At 44.8% G+C, this 21,576-nt stretch overlaps 1 protein-coding gene and 1 long non-coding RNA gene across 2 annotated transcripts in view; one reads left to right on the top strand and one right to left on the bottom strand.

The window, feature by feature from the left end:
* Positions 1-21,576, bottom strand: part of LOC119459162 (putative phospholipase B-like 2) — a 554,157-nt gene that overhangs the window by 254,430 nt on the left and 278,151 nt on the right. The window lies entirely within an intron of this gene.
* On the top strand, positions 1,906-10,654 carry LOC125946972 (uncharacterized). The gene is made up of 3 exons (XR_007468034.1): positions 1,906-1,942; positions 5,812-5,868; positions 10,476-10,654. It is a non-coding gene; the product is annotated as an uncharacterized LOC125946972 (long non-coding RNA).

The raw sequence follows: 21,576 nt of genomic DNA on the forward strand, positions 1-21,576 counted from the left end.
AAAAAATTTCCGTAATTTTACAGCAAAAACCTACGTAAAATTTACGTAGACCATTCTGTTTTATGAAAAGACGGACGTGAGCTCCGTTTTTGAAATACGGAGAGCCGTCCGTAATTTCATGAGGAGGGCAACTGAACATGTTACAAGTGAAAAATGAACACGCAAAGAATATAACGAAAAGACACTGTCTACTCTCACTGCCAGTTACATATATCACCATAGATAACATGTTGAAATTATTCGCGTGCGAGCATAGTAAACACACAAAAAGAAGCAGGTAGGGTTTGAGCGGTGGCGCTGCTTACCACCCCTTCATCGCGCCTACACGCTGGGTTGGATTCCTCCAGCACAAACAACTGTACGAGTACTCGCTAATGGCGGACGGCGGAGGTGGTGTTCCTGTTGCATTTGTGATTTCACACTAAATAGGAAGGAATCGGCGCTGGATTGTTCCGCAAGTAAGTGATTTAAGTGTCCTTTTTCCATTGTTGGTGCACGTCGCGCGTGCGAAATGCTCCGCGATGGCCGGTGATGGGCTCAATTGTGTTGTGTGAGCACGCTCTTTAACGAGATTCCTTGGCCATGAGGATTGACAAAGCGGCATTGCGAGTCTGTGATAAAGGGGTGTTTCATTTGTTGTGTTGAATGCATACTCACTACAACTGAGACGTGTAGGCAATATTAGCGGCGTTGACGGCTCTAGTAGCTCCTTTGTCGTCTAATGTGGCCGCTGGTTTACGGACGTTAGCATTCCAGTTAGTACTGTGTTGTGCTGTGTGCTCGGCGTTCCAAAATTAAGTGAAGGCGTTGTACCCGTTAGTATCTCTCTCGACGCGGTGCAACGTTATGTTACCAATATTCGGTGACGCATTGCATCACAGTGAAATTTTTAGCCATTATTATAAGCTTCGGACGCAGTGCCTTGGCTGGGCGTGCATAATCGCAGTGTTCACGCCTGGGATTGGAAGATTGCTCATGTATGAAGACTTCATTGAGCATGTTCGATGTGCATGCCCCTTCATTACAATCAAATGACGGTGGAGCGTGCTTACTGCCATAACGTTGTGCCACCTGCAGTGGTAGGGAACACGGGTGTCACACGGTGCTCTATCGTTTGTAGTAGAGCCCGAGCAATCGTGCACGATCGCAGTTGAAAGTTGTCCGCGTGATACCCGTTAAGAGTCATTGCAAAGGAAACGGATTATTTTCTACCTGGCAATCTGTATTCGTTTTTTTTTTGACAGCTACCAGGCTGACGATTAACGTTCTGACGCAGTACGTCAGCATATCATGTATTCTGGGAGGGAGGATTGCCGCTTAAGTTCTGCCAATATGCGGCCGTAATTGTAAAACAAATGCATGCGAAAAGTAATTTTGAACTTAGCCTTGACATAGAATAGTGGTGGCCAAACGTGCATTACGGACATTCTAAAGTTATATATATTCTTAACAAGTGTAAAAACAAACCAAACTATATGTCAACACTGATGTTGAAGGGAGGTTCACACTTACTGTCTCGAGTTGCATAGACTAATTTTCAGCTTACACGCATCACTGCAATAATTCTAAAATGCGTGCATGTGTTGTAAGTTATGCAGGGCAGAATTTTTGTCAGCTCATTTTTCTAATAGAAAGTGCTTCATAAAGTTTTTTTGCAAAAAGTTAAACGAGGCCATTAGCACTTTATAAAATACTGTGAGCTATCTCACAGCAATAACAGTAACTCAGTGACGAGCTTATATGCAATAGTGTAATTGTATATAAAAATGTTTGTGCTTTGCTTTGGATGACCGGTCAGAAAGTAACTGATATCAGTATTTCATTTGCAGCTGTTGCACCAGTGAAGGATGTCTGTGTGCCGCCTTGCATTCAGTTTATCAGTCATGGGGGCCTGCTTGCAACAACAGTGGCAAAGCAGTCTTGCATTGTGCTATTTGTTCTGGTAAGCTGTGCCATTCTATCGTATATCAGTCATGCGTATGCAGTCCTAATGGACATTGACTGCAAATGTTGGTTGAATGACAATGCCTATATAAGTATAATAACTGTTGCAGATGCATCCAAAAGATAAATGATGTTTTGTTCTTCCTGGGGCAACCAATTGGTTCAGCATGAGGACGTCGACTTGAAAGTGGGATTGTTTCATACTTGTCTCGGTTCTACATGAGTTGTGTTCAAAAAATAAACACTAATAGCACCAGATTTCGGGAAATGAGGCAACAGATAAAACATGCACCAATAAAAATTCTTCGTTTAGTTTGCCTCTATGAGTATGCAAGAACACCTGCATACTGACCTCTAACACTGTTATGCATGGGCTCCATGGTAACGAAGTGTAGCCACAGTTAAGCTCACTGTTAGCCACTGCTCAGCTTACTATAAAAGGTGAAGATGCCTCGACGGATTTGCGTGTAACATTGGAAGGTATCATAACAAGGTAAACAATAGCTTCAGCACACAGCTGTGTCACGTGGTCATATGACCAAAATATATGAATATTTTGAAGGGAATGAACAGCACTACTGCCAGAATGAAGTGAAGGTGAAGTGCACAGCAACACATTCCCTTTATCCTGTCTATGGCACCATTCAGTTCCTTCCTATACATGCACCAACCAGCCCAGTTCAGAACGCTCTAGCAGTTCATCTGAAATACCTTAATTTGTCTAGAAGATTAAGTGTATACAAACTAGCATATGTGGGGGCTATTCTGCGAGTTTTGTATGTTTTGAACATGTGCCATGAGGATTCTTCATTGCTCAAAACTTGATATACAACTGCACAAAGCAGCATCAATAGCTCGTTGCTTTCCCATCTTGTGTCGAGGGTCTGTGCGTGTTTCCTAAGATAGTCCTTGTGTCGTCGTCCTGTTTGTCCTACATAATTGCTGCTGCAGGGCAGTAGGATGTTGTAAACAGCACCAACTGCACTTCCTATGATCTCCAGCACATACTTCTTGATGCAAACTTCTCGTCTTGACCTGGTCCGGTTGACATTTTCGTACCTGACCAGTTTGTTGGCCTTGAAAATAAAAAGGTAGTTCCAACTCTCCCTAGCAATTTGCTTGAATTGCCAGCTTCCTTTGTGTACCTATTGTATAGCAGTGATAGGCCTTGGCTTCGTTGAAGTACTCCGACTGAAGACTTCACCTATGTTCAGCTCCGTTAAATGCTTCTTGGCAACGCATGGCGAAAGGCAGTGCAAACACATTGTTAAAAGCAACCATACTTGGGTCTTGAAGCTCCCCTCCACTTTGTGGTAGTGCCCTTGTGTTCCTGTAGCAACAACACGCTTCAGTGTTCAAGTGCGCTAATAGGAAAGGCCAAGACACTTTTGAGTGTGGGGCATAGATCCAGCACGATGCTCACCACAGAAAACCTTCAAGCCAGATATTGGAGCTTGCCTTCCAGCAGTTTTACTTCCATGAGCACACCTGGCACTGTGAAGGAGACATTAAAAAATGGCTGAACTCCTTGAGTAGCCTTGCTTGGCAACTTCTCACAGACAAAAACACTGTCAGGTAACCGTAAAACACTAGCTATTGTGGGCACCAGTGTAGTAAAGTTATTTTGCTTCATTGGCAACTTTCTCCTCTATATTAGGTGAAGTAAGGCTACTAAATGGGTAGAGTGATTTTCTTCCTGTCTTCTCTGCAGTGCTAGATGAGTTCACGTACGGGGAAAAACTACCACTAGACAGTGATCTTCCATTTCTGGACTGCAGGGTTTTCTTTTGTTAGTGTTATGTATGCTGGAGCTATGCCCAATGTTTGGAGGAGGGTATTCTGCCTTCCGCATCGGCACACTCTTTCGCTGTTAAGCTCATCACAGAACACCAAAAGGCGTCCTCAAGAAATCGAGGCATCACCAAGTGGAGGAGAGCTTCTGAACCCATGTCTAACATTTACTTAAAGTGTGGTGGCCACTGTTATATCATATTCACAAGGTCAGTCATAGTGTCAAAGAGACTGTTGGGAAAGCTGGAACTTTCCTTTTATTTTTCACGTCGAGCAATCGGGTACATTGTGCGAAAGGGGTGACTCGGACCGAGCCTTGACGCAAAGTGTAGCAAAAGGCAGAACAGCAGTTCATCAACTGTGCGGTTGTTGTTTACATTATCCCGCCATCCAGCAGCTGCAACTACGCAGGACAACAAGCCTAGTATATATATGTTTGTCTGTAAACAAAATTCTTTGCCTGCATTCATGTTGTCTAGCCTTCTCCCGTCTTTCGTGCTGTCCCCAAGTAATCGCATAGGTACACTCTTACATAAGTTGCAATTATAAGATTCATGCTTGGGAATATAATCGGAAACTGTGCCATATGGATGACATAATTCATTACACGTGGTGTTAAAGTGGCTGTGCAGTCTGGGTAGGGGCTTCAAATCTGCTTGTTATAGCAATTCATAAGTTGCTTCCAAAACTTGAGATACAAAGATTCAAGCTATGTCTGTGAAACAGTGCATCATGTTACAAGGAACTGTTAGAACACTCATGGGAAATAGCTCGGTATTGCGAGAGGTTGTAGAAACTTGCTTCAACTTGCTTTCTACAGCATTTTATCAAGATGCTTTTTTAACTCCCGCATCTGTCGTGTTGTCTCATCACAAAACTGTAAACAAATATGAGTATTATGCCTTGAGTTTCAGTAAAGATTACATGAATATGATTAATCCTTTCCGACGCTATGCACACAATTCAATACACCAAGATAGTGCATTAATAGCAATGGCATTGATTAAAGTAAGGATATTTAAAATGTGTCCCGTACATCTTCAAACTCTTCTAATTGAAATAGTGCTGCATGTTTGAATTACACAGGCAAATTGTTTTAGTAAAGGAAGTATGAAGGTAGATGGTTGGGTACTTTGCTTGGTGTATGTAATTGTGTTTATGTCACTTCTTTCATCGTTTTTCACAGTGTTGCACCAGTCATAATTTTCGAATGGCTGGATAGGTGCTATTCAAGCCTGGTAGACATGAAATAGTTGATGTTTGCAAATCTGATGTACTTGCACTGAGTTTTTGCATGGAGTGCACATTCCATAAACTTGACAAACTCACTAAAGAACTGAAAACTCCTAATCTATTGTACTTCTGTAAGCATTTTATGAATATGAAGATGTAAGAAATGCGGTGAAGCTAAGTTTTCAATCAACACAACTAATTGGCATGTGAAAGGGTTAAGGAAAGAGGCTCCTTGAAACAATTTCTCGAAACATCGCAACATACCACCTGAAGGTCTCCAACCGTTCTTACTACTTTTTTGCAAATCACAATATTGACTGAATGCAGTATTTTTCTGACCAGTCTTCATGTAATGTAAAGAAAGTTAACACACCTAGTCTTACATGAAGATAAATTCGAAATCATTTATTTATAGCACTCACTTAGCAGCAGTTCGGAACTTTTCTTTATCAGTATAGTAATTGTGATTCACCTTTGTATTGCTGAGTACAGGTAGAGATATGGTTAGTTGTTTACTAGAAAGGATCCCGAATTTTCCACCTTCTGATTGTAGCTTAGACCGTCACTTGTACTTCACAAGGAGTGGACTGTGGTAGCTAGGAAATATAGTTTTCCTGAGAATTTCCATGCATGCAATTTTGATTCTGTCTGCTAGCATATTTGTATTACAGCATGAATTTCATAGATTAGAGGCTCCATGAAGGTACATTCTGTCGTTGAATGTCTATGAGATGGTTAAGCAGGTTGACTGTATCTAGTTACCACTCCTCATGTCCTGTGGCAGTTACGTTTGTGTGGTTTGGTATTGTCAGTGTAAGCTTAACATTTATTTCCTTCTCCCAGGAAGGACACAAGCATTGAGGAGCCATTTGACCTGCCACTACACTGATACGGTATTTGGTAGGTTCTATTGCAGGTTTTCTTTCGTGTAGTAGTACCTGCTATAATTCTGTATAACGTGTTCAGACCTTTAGTCAGCAGGCTGTTTGACAACAGGTGTTTACAAATGAGTAACTGACAAGATTTTCAAGGTCATTAGTGATGCAATCGTTGCACATTGCTGCATTTTTCTGCAAATTAATTGATAAGCCATCCAGCAAGTGCTGCTCTCCTGCCTTAATGCACAAACCTTCAAATACTGTTAACCCTATATCACATGTGTACAGCAAATGGAGATGACTGTTCACACCGACAAGTTCATAATGTTCACTTACATGCAAAAGGGAGTCAAACGTCAGGTACACATTTGAAGTTTTCCAAAACAAGTTCATCATCATAGTGCATAAATGAACAAGTAACAGCGCAATAAAAATACACAGGCACAAGAAAGGGAGACAAAGACAAGCGCTTGGTGACTCAGAAGTGTGTGTCATATATGTTGCAACCAATTATTATTTTCAAAATTTTCTTCTACTGATCCAGGATTCCTGTGACTACTTGCCTTAGGTAACATACTCTGTTGCCTTCTTGCCCTAGAAAACATAACTAGTGCCTTCTTGCAGCCCTTTAAACTGGCAACATCTTCACCACCGACAGTAGAGCATGTTCAGATAAATTCAACTAGACATGCCTGCTGACCACTTAATTTTGGTGAACAAATTTTATTTTGTGCCCGAGCCTGACGACAATGAAATCAATGATATCTTCTATTTTGTTGTAGCGACAAGGACAACAGAAAGGCAAATTTGACGCACAGCCAGCGTTAACGTTCAACAACAGATTCGTTTCCAGTTCTCATCACTATATATACCCTGAAAACGTCATACAACACGTGTAAAAGCTCGGTAAACATGAACTAAAAAAAACGGGAACCACACGCATGCAGTTTTTTAGCCACATAGATTGACAGACATGTAGACGTTTAACGCGAACAAAGATCGCATCATCTTCCACCTGCTTCTACTCATGATAACTGTTTTTTTTAATCTAGGCTTGTGCTTGCATCTTTGGCAATGAAGGGCAAGAAAACCATCAGCAGCCAGGTATTTACTTTGTTATTGTGTTCTCGTAGCCTGTCATTTATACATCTACCAGTTTGACCAATGTAGGACCGTCCACACTCAAAGGAATGTCGTATAAAACACACGTGATGCAATCAATGAATTTGTTTTTATGTTCATTTTCGCATGCAGTATCCGCAATTCTTTCTGGCTTTGTCTTTCTACACAGGCTCCCCAATTTATTAGGAGCTGAAAAAACTATGTTGATATCAGACCTTCCAGCAATCTTTATTCTGTGGGAGAAACTATGTATGTAGGGGATGACAGCAACCTTTCTTTTCTTTATGTCGGTGTTTGTAACTTTCACTTGCTCGGAACCTTTTTTCACTTGGCTCGGGTAACCAGCGCCGCTTAAACGTGAGACTTGCCATCTGAAGCTATTGTGCATTAGGTGCCGGCATGGCTTCTTGAGCGCTTCACAGAAACACACCTTCATGATTCCCCCTCTTCAAGTTTTGTATGCACGGAATGAAATGGTAAAAGTGGCTTACTTGCCCTAGGCTCTTAACCCGAGCAGGTTTTGTTATCGGTGAGCACAAAATTAATGTGAAGGAATCCAAACTTCCCGTCACATGGCTATCCTGCACCTAGTGCACGATTGCTTCGAACGGCAAGTCTCACGTTTAAGCGGCTTTGTTTACCCGAGCCACGTGCTCATGTCAGTCGCAGCAGGACTGCTTAAAAAGGCACAGCAAAAAGGTTCTGAGCAGGTATATGGTACAAGTACCGATATAAAGAAAAAGATTGCTGCCATGCCCTACATACATAGTTTCTCCCACAGATTAAAGATTGCTGGAAGGAGTGACATCAATGTTGTTTTTTCGATGCCTACTAAATTAATGAGCCTGTGTGGGAAGTCAAGGCCAGAAAGAATTTTGGATACTGCATGCGAGAAGGAACATAAAAGCAAATTCATTGATTATATCGCGTGTGTTGTATACCGCATTACTCTTGGGTGTGGAGGGTCCTACATTGGCCAAACTGTTAGATGTATAAATGACAGGCTATGAGAACACAATAACAAATTAAATACCCTGGCTGCTGACGGTTTTCTTGCCCTTCATTGCCAAAGATAAGTGCAAACCTAGATTCAAAAAAGCAGTCATCATGAATAGAAGCAGGTGCAAGATAATGCGCTGAACTAGACACTAGAAGCATATCAACATTTGGTGACGCATGCATCAGTAAGCCTTCAATTTCATTATCCTCGAAAGAGCTTGATTATCTTTGTTCGCGTTAAACGTGTACATGTGTCAATCTGTGTGGCTAAAAAAACTGCATGCGTGTGGTTCCTGGTTTTCTTTAGTTCATGTTTACCGTGCCTTCACACGTGTTGTATGACGTTTTGAGGGTATATATAGTGACGAGAACAGAAAATAAATCTGATGTTGGAAGTTAACACTCTGTGCATGTCAAATGTGCCTTTCTGTTGTACCTGTTGTTCAGCCTTGCGCTGCAATAAAATAAAAGATGCCATACAAACAAGCCCCTATAGCTACCCTCATTGTTAGTTTCGCAAGAAAAAGAATTGTGTTTGAAAATAAAATATAGAAGCACCTGTTCAGTTGGAAGCATTTTTTCTGGATTCTGCGAAATCCGTATTTTGATTATTCCCAAAGAAAAAAGTGTTGTGGCTATGGCTCTAAGAATATTTTGGCACAGACTGCAGGCAAATAGCATGAATTCCAACTAATTACCACGGAGTATCCCTGCTACTATATAAAGTAAAACTTTGAAAACACATCATTGCACATGCTTTAGGTTCAGTGTGTTTTTCTCTGCATCTATTAACAGCACGGAATTTGGCCATCCTGTTGCCATTGAAGTCGCAGACATTTGAGTAAATAGCTCTGCCCTCGTTGACTCTCAAAATCCACGAGAAGCGCTCATATTTGGACAGTTTGAGCTTTACTTTAAAATTTCTTTAGGAGAGGCGGAATTCCCAAATTAAGCACGTCACCCAAGTAATGCTGTCTGGAACGACATGTTGCATTATTTGTTTGGTTCTGGGGTTGCCAGTCAAGGAACGGACAGAATAAACGGTACTGCCTGTAGCTGCCACATATGGGGTCCATGTGTACTTGTTGTAGGTTCATTTACGTCGCGAAAGTGCTACAGGTTACTTCGAAAAGCACAGACTGACAAAATGGCAAATTTTTTGGGGAACACAGCGACTTATGTGGATTGACCTTGGGTGGTGTGTCTATAATTATAACTTTTTAAGGGGGTGGATATAGTATGTTGACGCACTGACGACCATAACTTTCAATTATCATTGCTTAAGTAAAAGTATATTGCACATTGATACTTTCATGACAAAAACCAACCAAATCTGAAAGAGGCTGAAAGGCACACATGTTGTATTGCAAGGCATGCTTTCTTCATATTGTTGCTAATTTATAAGCTGGTCATCTGGACAGTACCTCTGGCTTGGTTGTTTTGCATCGGAATTGTACAACATGAGTGGTTTGAGCTCGTTTTAAGAGTGCTTCATTGTTTTGGGAAAACAGTGGAATCTGCAAGGTTTTCTATTAGAGCAGTGAAAGTTGAAAGCCATGGTCCGCAGTATGGTGGGGGTCGTGGTAGCTCTACCTACATGCAGAAAATGTAATCTCTGACTGTCAATGTGCACGTGAGAGTTTTGCCAGTTCCAAGTGAGCCATCAAATAACTTGGGTAGATTTCATCTGAAGTTTTTCATATTATAAGGCTAGGAACATATACCAACAAGGCAGAGTATGACATTTTTTAGAGCACTGGTAGTTACATTTGTGACTTGGAAATCATTTATTGTTGATGTATCTGACTAAAAACGGTGATGATGGTGGTACAGTAAACCTTCTTACAAGAGGCACCCAAGGGACTCGGGAAACATGTCTCTTGTAACCAAGGTCTCTTGTAACCAAAATTCTAAATACACTGAGGAGTCGGACTAGACCACTTTATTATACATGAGCACCAAAGTGTGTTTAAACTCATCTTTGATGCGAACAGAGCTGTCTCATGGAAACATGGCTATGGCTCCGGAGTTTGATTACTGGCATACAAAGCGACCAGCACCGTATACGCTGTGACAGAAATCCAACTCAATGGTACTCTGTCACAGAGTCGGTGTGGGAGCGCGACGATTATAGAAGCATAATGGCAGAAAATTCAGTGAAATTGGTAGTCTCAACCATGTGAGGAATGACAGCCGGCTGCGGAACGAAACAAAATAGAGCCAAGGGAGTGAAAATTGCAGCGCATACCGGTTAGTACGACGTTAGCCGCATTAGGTGAGCGTGTCTGGGTTGTGTCTCTTATAAATAGTTAAGAATTTGCTCTAGGGACATAAAAAAAAGTTGTCCTTAGTACCCGAGTGTCTCTTGTATGCAATGTTGTTAACATGGCGAACATAGGAAAACCAACCAAACCATTTTGAAATGTCTCTCATAACCGAGTGGCTCTTGTAACGAGATTTTACTACTAATAGAGAGTCATATTAATTGATTGTTTTTTTCCTTTTCAGGCAAAGGCAGGAGGCATCTGCAAGCAACCAGTCATTCCGATTCTCAACCAATCCTTCTAGTCAGCCCATTTCTAGTGTCTTGCAAGTTTTTTTTCAGTAAAGCACAATAAACACGCAGTTTCGTTCAGATTCAGGTGGCTTGTTGCTTTTTGGGCACGAATTTGTATGTATGCTTTGTACACATCATGTACAGAACTCAAATGCAACATGGCAACACTGACACGATGATGAAGCGGTGTAGAGACAGTTACACAAGGAGGAAACGTGCACACACAGCATTTTCAGTGTGGTGTATGTCCACTTATGTGCATTGATTTCTGCCCCATTTCAAGCTATATCAGATGTGAGTTAGCCATGTTGTAATGTACAACTTGGTATAACTTATTTCAATGAAACAAACAATTTTCTCATTTGCTGGAGATATACACCCGCATCATCATTTACAAAACAAATTTTGCACCTACTGATACGAAGCAAGTTGATATAAAGCTGAACAAGTTCGTATGGATTCATGGTACAGGCACGCAAGCATAGAAGACATGGACACAAGAAGAACGAAAAAAAAAGGTGTTTCTGTCTTCCTTTCTGTTCTTTTTGTGTGTTTTATGTGCATACCTTTACCCACTACGGTCTGTCCGTTTTTAATTAGGAAAGTACGGTGCTCAATTTACAGAATTTCCGTTCTACGGAGCTCACCGTTTTGTATTTGAAAAATACAGAATTCCGTGATCACAACTACGGAAATAACCATTTTCCATTCGACGGAAATCACCGTTTTCCATTCGACGGAAATCACCGTTTTCCATTTGACGGAACTCTCCGTTTTCCATTCAACGGAAAAAATTTTTACAGACTATCCGTTTGACGGAAACGCTGTTTTTCATTTACGGAAAAGTGTCCGGCAACGTTTTACCTTCAACTTTCACCGTAAACTGAAGAAATTTTTTTTACAGTGTAGGGACTTTAGGTCTGAACAGCTGCGCGCGCTCGCCGCCTCGCTTCTTTGAAAATCCGCTTGGCCACTTGGCCGCTCCGCTTTCGGTGTGAACGTAGCTTTAGAGAGCCAGAGTTGCGTCGCTATTTATGCATGCCGCTCGCGCCGCATCCATTGATTATAGCGCCGCTATTCACCGAGCGCCATCACGTAGTTAAAATTTGGAGGACGTTTAAGCTTCGCCTTTAAGAGTAGAACGCGATAACATTATAAGATCCCTGACTGTTTGTCACGCTTCCCGGCAATTGTACCTTTCTTTTTTCTCCACCTTCACCTCCGCGCAACGCTTCCGAGGAGGCAAGCGCCATTTGGATGGTGCTTCTGCAAGGAACAAACCGGCATGCGCCGTTGTGTGAATGACAGAAATGCTGGCAAAGGTGTTTCTGTTTCAGTTTCCGCGTAGCAGAATTATGTTTTCTCGTGTATTAAAATTTCAGTCTGACGCTATCATGTCTCTAGGTTGTGCTTAAGTCGTACTTTATGATTTTTCTAATGCATGTTAGTTTGAGAAATTAAATTATTTCACTAACGCCTCTGCGCCACCCGGAGGGCCTGCGTGGTCGGGGGTGGTTCGGGATGATTTTCCCGGACGCTGACACCAACGCCAACGACGAATTTTCTAGGGCACGGGGCCGTTAACACTATCGCGTTAAAACGAGCTCCACTGGATTGCGGAGGAGCCAACACTTTTCAGTTGACGCTAACGTTCCGCAAGAACCGGCTGACCAAGCGCCATTGACATTGGCACTGTTATAAATACTGTTGCTTGTTCCTCGAAGCGAGCAAATACACGCAAAGTGCCTCGAGCGGTGAGTCGTGCGGCAATTTTTCACGTATTCGCGCGCTATTCTCACGCTCGAAAAACTCTTTTATATATCACGTATTGAGCAAGAGAAAGTTGTATTGGGACTTTTTCACGTTGCTGTACAATTTTGTCATTCACACTTTTCATCTAATTATAATATTTTAGACGTTCGTTATTTATTCAAGACTAATTACGTAATCCGGAGGAAAGCAAGAAATTGATCCAAGTATCTCCAGCCGGCGGCATACATTACCTTGGTTCTGTCCAGCTACGTGGCATTTGCATATTTTTATATCTTGGTGCATGATAGTTGGGACACCTTGTATAGCGCAAGGCGGTCAACAAGAAAATATAATTCTTAGTTGTAAAACACTCTTCGCTCTCGAGCTATATATATTTGATATAGCTCAGAGGTAGTGACATGATCAGTCAGTCAAATACCTTATTGAAAGGCCCTTCGAGCTTGTAGGACGGGCAAATGGTCCCGCCTCAGGTGACGGTCAGGAGTTCTTAAATCCTAGCGGCTTCCTCGGCCCGCTGGACAGCCCAAAGTTGATCTTCAAGGGTAGAGCTGAGCAACACTGCCCCCCCCCCAGCTCGCGCAGAGGCGATCGCGAGATGCTGCATCCTCATTACTGTTTGTTATGCCTCTACATTCTCATAGCATATGTTCCAGATTGGCTCTAGAACCCCAATTTTTGCATTTATTTGTCTTGCATATGTCTGGGTAAATGAGGTGTGAGATCAGCGGGTTCAGATAAGCCCTGGTCTGTGACTGCCGCCATTCGACAGACTGCTTTTTGCTGAGCTTTTGGTGAGGTTGTGGGAAAACCTACCTTTGCAATTTGTAGTGTTGTGTGATGTCATTAAATCTGGTCATACAATCCTCCCATTCCAACGCCTCTCCATGTCTGAAATTATTTCTGATATAGACTGCTAAGATGTGACTGTTGAACATGCAGAGAATCAAAAAGTTTTTTTTTTGGAAACCGAGCTGATGCGACAAGTAAGCTTTCCGTTATACCGGCTAAGAATAGAATAATACTTCGGCTTTAGCCAACGATATGCTTGCCGGGAGCATTGGAACAGTTGAGAGTAGGAAGTGTCAAAAGATGCTTCATTCCTACCCCAGAAGCCATCGGCATGCATGCGCACAAGATTGAAAACAAATATCAGTAAGAAAATGAACGTCGGCTACGAACGTCATGGGAGACCTTCAAGATAATTTTGTTGTAAGTGACGCCATGAAGCTGCCGTTTCAGGCTGTCGGGAGTGCTCATGGGCAAGAACTATTTTCGTAGCTACTAGGAATAACAGGCGAACACTGACCAAGTGAAATGTCAATACTTTCTTCTGCGAGAGAGCAAAATGTTACATATACAGCATAGAATGCGACATTTCGATATATGCGCAGAGGGAAAGAAATGTCACCACCTGGCAGCACTGAGATAATTCCAAGAAGGAACTCTTGCGTACTGCATTGTTATTGAGTCACGTTCTTTACTAAAGTGTGTTAACAAATTTAGGTAGGTAGGCAAGAACTTTATTTTTTGTCCGGGAAGTTAATAGGTTTGCTTCACCCTGCCAAGGCGTCTGCCACGAGCCCTTGGTCTCTGGCAGCTTCGTCGGCCCACTGGACTGTCCACAGTTGATCTTCGGGGGCTGAGCTGAGCAGCACAGCACACCAACGCGCGCGGAGGCTTTCGCTAGAGGCTGTCTCCCCTTTGCTACTCATCAGCCCTTGGCATTCCCACAGCATATGCTCAAGAGTTACCCTTGAGCCGCATAGCTTACGTTCGTTTACCTACATATCTGGATAAAGTATATGCCAGATTACTCTATTAAAGCATATCCTTGTTTGTAACTGCCGCCACTGCACAGACGGCGATTTGTTTAGTTTCTGATGAGGTGGCGAATAAATATACCTCTGCATTTTATAATGTGTTGTTATATCTTTGTACTTGGTCCATTTGTCGACCCACTCCGAATCTCCGTCCTCAGCTTCTTCGCTGACCCCCGAGTTGACGGCACCAATGTTTATCGAAACTCGGCTGGTTAGCCCTCTAGCAGCGTTGTGTGCCGCCTCGTTGTTTCCGCCGTCCCGCGGTGAGGTCGGAGTATGGCCATACTAATTGGACGTGTTTGTATTTAGTTTTTCTTTTGTGGCTACTTTCATAGTATGTCGATTATTGCCATCGAACCTAATATAACCGAATCTCCCCAGAGGCACTACACATATTATTGACAAATTTATGTGCTCAAATGTATGAGTGCCAAAGGAGTTAATCTAAGACTATAGGGTATAATGTAAACAGACGCACACGGGGACGAACGTGAACGCACAAATACATAATCGCAAACTGAAAAAAGATACGCGAGTGCGATTCTTTCAAAAGTATATTTTCCTCATAAACTGGAGCCACGCTGCCCATAGGCGTACTTACCGGGGGCAGGGGGGGGGGGGCCTTTGGCCCTCCCTCTTACTTTTAGCTGAAGCTAAATTTTCTTTCGTAATAGAGTTACCACGTAAGTACTTTTCTTACTTCCTAGCCCCTGCTTGGGCAGCAAAGATTGTTTTTTAACAGCGAAGCTGTTTAAGCTATCCGTTAAACCGTGCTCGTCGATCGAAAAAACATCGCTGGTCTGCGAGGTGGTTGCCTAGAGACCACCTCGAGCAACCACCTCGCAGACCAGCGTGTGCTTCGCCTCATCTCCATGCCGTGCACATGTTGTCTCGACATAGGACCTTAAGGTGAGAGAAGGAGAGCATACGCGCGGCGCGCGCTATGCTCGGGAGAGAGAAAGAGAAAATGCGAGCGAGAGAGAGAGAAAGAAATGGCACTCCTGTTTTGCCCAGGCGGCGCTGCGAAATTGGTGCTAAAGGGCGCCCTCTCTCCTAAACTGGGTAGTACCAAGCTCGGTCATCTGCTTCGGAAAGCACATTTACAATATGGACCCGCCACTTTCGGTTGTGTTGTACCACGGCCTGCAGCGAATATCGGGCACCAATGATTTTTTCAGGGGTGGCACGCTGCATAAAGGCAAGAAATTATGCAACGCCGAATATGTGTACGCCGTTCAAGAAAGAAGCGGCGCCGTTTTAGCGCGGTGTCAATCGCAAGTGAAGCGAGTCGCGTACGAAGTTGAACTTCAGGTAAGGTTAGCACGCTGCTAGATTAAGGCGCACAAGCGCGAGGAAATGCTTGCTATAAATGAATTCACAGCAGCGATAAGCAGACATCATGTGTACGGAAATATTTGAGCGCACGACGGTACGCGCCGCGACGGCAGTGGTCTTTCAGCATGCCGCGAAACGGCGGGACTCCTGCAATCTTTGTTGAGTGCATGCCGCTAGACAAGTAATGCCTGCGTTGTAGTAGCGGCCATTTGTCCTTTTAGCAACTGATAAATAACTGATAGAATGCATATGAGCTCGCAGTAACGTAATACGTGCGAATCGCGCTACAGGGCGAGCTCGTGCGCTGCTCGCTTGATGTAGCTTTTAATGGCAGCTAGCGCTCAAACATCGATGTGCTGTAATCAATGCTGCCTTGGCTGCGCTGCCTCAACGTGTTGGCTTGAGGTCAAGGATGAGCACATTTAACTCTCAAACCTGTGCTGCTCGTAGTAGGATAGTGAAGTTATCCAACAGCGCGCCCGACGCTCCGCTTCGTGAGGCCTTGAAGGAAAGCGGTAGAATCTAATGTTGGGATTCAGGCCTTCTTGCTCGTGACAGTTGACGACGCAGCAGTAACGATGGTGATGCTTTTTCGAGGCTGAGCTAGTTCTCACCGGATCGGCGTCATCGATTCCTTTCTGCATCCAGCATTACGGCACATGGAGAGTTTGTTTTTGTTAAACTAGGCTGCTGCCAGCTCGCAACGTGGTTGGCGTGGTCTGTGAGAAGTGACGAGCCTTCTCGCACTCGCAACAGGGCAGAAAAAAGTGCGAATCGACGCAAAACTCCGGCTAGAAACGTGCTTCGCCGCAGCCCGGGCTCAGTACTACCCAACTTGGCAATACCGAGATAACGTTTCTCGCCGCCACCAGGGGCCTGCACTATACCTCAAACTCCAGCGCAAGACGCCCATTGTAGCAGCACCAATGAGGAAACGCGCGGAGCTGCTGGCGACGCCTTCCACATTTACCCGTTTTCCCGCGTTCGCGCCGAACGCGCGCGGTGTCCGTGACTGCAGCAGACGCCTCTGGCGGCGGCTCGGCAGCTTTCGACTCGCCAAGCCCTGGTAAGTGTAGAGGCGCAGCTTGGCCGTAACGTCACCGGGGAGATCAAGCTCGGAGCCGCCGCGACGGCGGCCGAACTATCTTTGACTCCGTGGCGAGTACATGTACCCTTGACATGGGACGACCAAAGAAGATACGGATAGCCGAAGAAGAAGCCGCTGCTCTTGAAGCGCGTCGCGCGGCCAAGTGGGAAACGGCGAGTAGGCGGCGAGCCGATTCAGAATACCGCGCCTAGCAGCACTTAGCATTTGTTAGCAAAACATAGCCAAGCCTAGTAAAATCTGGAAGAAGCTAGGTCGATCACCAGCTCCGCTGTTTACTCCAGCCTTGCACCACTAGTGGAAGCTGCCCACATTTGTTTTTCTGCCTCCTCGAAACGCGCTATAGTGGACGATTCGCGAGATTCGCAAACACACGTTGCGTAGGCCTGGCGCTGGGCAGTTCGCGCCCTAACAAATAGTCAAATTGCGTTACTTGCATCATGCCCAGTTTTTGCGACTGATAGATCGGTATCTGAAAACACAATGAGCGCTATATTTAACTTGCGGACAAAGCGGAAGTCCGCCTAAATATTATAATCAGCGGGCGCCCAAGACTGGTGTGCCTTACGGCATGAAATCGGTGCATTATAAAATGCTGGAACTACTGAATTTCCGTCCAGAGGTAGCCTACATGACATTGCACTCTCAGCATCTTATCACCATAAAAAAATTTGTCAAACCTCTTACAGGTATAATTGTCGAATTACATTGTGCATCACGACTTATCGTAGATATTTTCGTGAAAATGACCTTGGTCACACGTGAAAAGCCATTTCAATACCAACAGAACGCTGAGTTGAATTCTTTAGTAGAGGCATGTGTTACTACTGACTTTGTCGATTTAATTTTCAGGCTGTTTTTAAATAAGAGCTACACTATTGTTTCCCGGCAGGAGCAAAAACAGCAGGTATTTCATATTTTGAATAAATGAGGGACACTTTTTAAAGGCTTATACCAAAAATTTGCACTGTGTAGGTTGCTTATGTGCTCTGAAAGGAATTGCTGAATAGTCGCTTTCTCCCAATTTTTATGCGTTATACACGGCATTTAGTCGTCTTTCCCCGGCATCCTCGGTAAACTATGCGGGGCACGGTGTCTCTATTTATTCGAAATACGAAGGAATGTTCTGAGTGACGAACGATAATTTTTTTCTTAAAGCGAAGCTTATATTGGACAAATAAAGTTTATTCCTATCCTATCCTATATGGCTAGGCAACGCGAAAAAGCGTCTGTCAGTCGACTGCCCACAGAAAACTATCATCGTCAGCATTGGATCGAGCGTCGTCTTCTTCCGCGGCTGGCTGCGTTGCGCCTGATCATTCCAGCGTAGGATTTCTTGATGGGTAACTTTCTACTTTTCTTGTGCATAACCAATTCACGTATGCTTCCTGTACTCCTTGATTACGCAATGTCTCTGCGGATGCTTGTATCTCTACTGAGTCAAATGCCTTTTCATAATCTATAAAAGCCATATAGAGGGGTTTATTGTACTCCGCAGATTTCATGATTACCTGATTGATGACATGGATGTGATCCACTGTAGAATATCCCTTCCTAAAGCCAGCTTGTTTTCTCGGTTGATTGAAATGGTGCTCTGATTCTATTGGAAATTATCTTGGGGAAATTTTTATACAGTACTAAAATCAAGCTAATTGGCCTATAATGTTTTAGTTCTCTAACGTCTCCCTTCTTATGTATTAGTATAATGTTGGCATTATTCCAATAGTTTTCTGGTACACATGAAATCGTGAGACATTGTGTACAAAGGGCCGCAAGCATTTCAAGCATGATATCTCCTCCGTCTCTTATTAAATCGACTGTTATTCCAACTTCTCCAGCAGCTTTTCACCTGACCATGTCTTTCGAGGGCCTTCTAACGTCATCACTAGTTATAGAAGGAGCCACTGTATCCTGGTCATCACTACTGCGAATGAAAGTAGCTTGCTTGCTCTGAATACTGCACATGTCTTTATAGAATTCTTGCGCTGCTTTACTATGTTATGGAAATGGCTTATTATAGTGTCCTGGTTATCTCTCATTGCATAGATCTTACCTTGTCCTATGCCAAGTTTTCTTCTCACTGATTCCATGCTGCGTCCATGTTTTACGGCTTCCGCAATCTTTCCGACGTTATCATTTCGAATATTGCTTACTTTCTTGTTGATCAGTTTTGACAGTTCAGCGAATTCTATCTGATCTCTTCAGGAGCGAAACCGACAAGCTGAACGTGGCGATCCGCAGGGCGTTCAAGACCGCCCTGGGGGTACCTCAGTACACGCCAACTCACAGGCTCCTCGAGCTGGGCGTACACAACACGCTCGAGGAGGTCGCCGAGGCGCAGAGAATAGCGCAGCTGGAGAGGCTGTCGGGCACCAAAACGGGAAGACGAATCCTCGACCTGCTCGGGATTCGATATCATGAGGCGCGGGGACTGAAGGAAACACTGCTACCGGAGGTCAGGGACGCCATACAGACGGAAAACATGCCGAAGAACATGCACCCGGTGCATGACGTGCAAAGACGTAAACGACGGGCGGTAGCAATCCTCGAGGAGCACGGAAGACGAGAAGGCGTCCTGTTTGTCGATGCAGCTAGGTACCCGCGGCCCGCCGGTAACGTTGATGGCGACGAGGGACGACGACCACCATCGCCACTACAACGAAATGTGCGAGACGAACCGGGGATGCCAACACCACCATCTCTACTACTACTACGACAAAAACGGCAGCAGCAACAGCAGCAACATCAACGACACAGCCGGCCGACGGCGGCGGAGCCCGCCTTCTCTATGGCGGTCGTAGATTACGAAGCGAAGGATCCGAGTCACGGCATCAGCTAGGCTGCCGTCGGCCGAAGCAGCGGAGGAGATGGCCATAGCCCTCGCGGTACTCCACGGAGGTACGGAGGATAGCCTGATAATAAGCGACTCCAAATCAGCGATCCGGAACTACACCAAAGGTTGGGTGTCCGCGGATGTGGCGCGCATGCTTAACGCCAGAGCCGGAGACTTCGTGTCCGGCAGGATGACGATCAAGTCCCTCAAATGGTTCCACGCGCACGTCGGGGAGCTTGGTACTAAAAAAGACAACAGCCGCAACAACAACAATACTAACGGCGGAAAACACACCGGCATCCCGCCCAACCACAACGAGCGTGCCCATCTCGTCGCGAGGCAACTTACCCGCCGCGACGCGATCACCCAGAGGGCAGCCGCCGTTGTTGTGCGGGACCCCACCGGAGGAATTATCAACACAACCCAAATCGCGGCGGTCAGAGCTGGGGGCCACGGGGACGCCGACTGTGATATCGAGGAGTTTCGGGCCTCGTACCGAGAGGTTCTTGTACACTATAGGAAAGAACGTATGACATATCCACAACCCCACGGGCGGCTGGACAGGTCCCAGGCAGTCGACCTGAGGCGGTTGCAGACGGGCACTTTCACCAACCCCTATCACCTGCACCGCCTGTGGCCCGCGCTGCACCCGTCGCCCGGCTGCCCGTGGTGCGAGCACGAACGGGCTGATATGGCCCATATACTTTGGGAATGTCAACGCCCTGAAGAAGAAGGACCAAGAGGAAGGGGGAAGATAGCAGCAGGACCTTCTGAAGCGGGGCGCCTCGCTGAGATATGGCAAGCAGCCCTCCTCAGCGAGGCACCCGAGGACCAGGAGTGGGCCGTCCAGCGGGCCAGGGCCATTTCCGAGGATCTCGAAAGATTTTTCTCCGGCGATGGACCCCTGGCAGCCTAGCCCCGGGCACCAACAGCCCTAACCGCTGGACAAATAAAGTTTATTCCTATCCTATCCTATCTTCAGTTTGACAATTTCATACTTTGTCGTTTCTTAATTAGTTCATTTGTTACTTGCGATATCTTACCTACTGGTTGCCTTGGTGCCTTACCCCCTCACTTCAACTTCTGCTTCTGAGATAAGCCTAGTTACGCTTTTATTTATTACCTCTATGTTGTCGTCATCTTGCTGTTCTAAAGCGGCATATTTGTTTGCGAACACCAGCCTGAATTTCTCTGCTTTTACCCTTACTGCGTCTAGGTTGGTCTGTTTCTTCTTGACTAATTTTATTCTTACTCTCTTCAAATTGAGAGAAATCCTAGACCTCATTAACCTATGGTCGCTGCACCTTACCCTACACTCTAAGAAGTATTCCGGAGAAAACGGGATTAACTGCACAGTTAGTCCAAAAAAGGGCCTGCAGGAGTGTGAGTGGCGTGTGCAAATTTTGGAGAGTAAGTGCACGATCCCTGGTCCGAAAGAGAGCAACGGCGAAGACGAACTGCAACAGTTACTCCCCATGCACTCTGCTGTTTTCGTCCTTCTCGTGGAGTGATGCGGCGAACGCGGTATTGTCTGTACATCATGATTAGTTGGAAGTTGGTGTACTGTCTACTGAACTAGATGTAAAGCAGCGCTTTGCATCATTCGTGAGAAAATTGCCTGTAATTTAAAAGGTGGAATCTGAAGAGCCGTGCACTTCGTGTGCGGCTCTTCGATACACATTCGTGTGAACGATACACATTAAGCGCGCAAGTCATAGATGGATTGCCAGATTTTGTTGGCCAATAGTACCTAAGGAGCTCCTTTCGTTCCAAGAAGATTATAAACTTAACTGAAGCTGATGTGTAGCTCAAAAGGGGCACGCTAAGCGATAGAGAAGTTGTCCTTCTCTGTCGCCTTGCGTGCCCCGTTTGCGCTCACTACACGAAGATCACGTAATGTCTCAGTTTAAATCACCGTAAGAATAATCGGGCATCTTTCTTTATGTAGTCGCTTAGATTTGTAAGTATGCGCAACGTTACACTTTCCCGGCATAGCATACACCAAATGCCGAGTCTCTTCTGTTATTGCCGCACCTGCGTTAAGGTGGTTAACCTTGTCTCGGTAACCTGAATTGTCAACCGAACTGCCATGGTGAAGTGGTTAGGGTACCTGGCTTGTGAGCGAGAGGACGTGAGTTCGAATCCTACTTGCCGGCGCGTTTTCTTTTTTTTTCAGCCGAGTCAAT

This window comes from Dermacentor silvarum, chromosome 7 (genome assembly GCF_013339745.2).
Source record: "Dermacentor silvarum isolate Dsil-2018 chromosome 7, BIME_Dsil_1.4, whole genome shotgun sequence".
Classification (NCBI taxonomy): Eukaryota; Metazoa; Arthropoda; class Arachnida; order Ixodida; family Ixodidae; genus Dermacentor; species Dermacentor silvarum.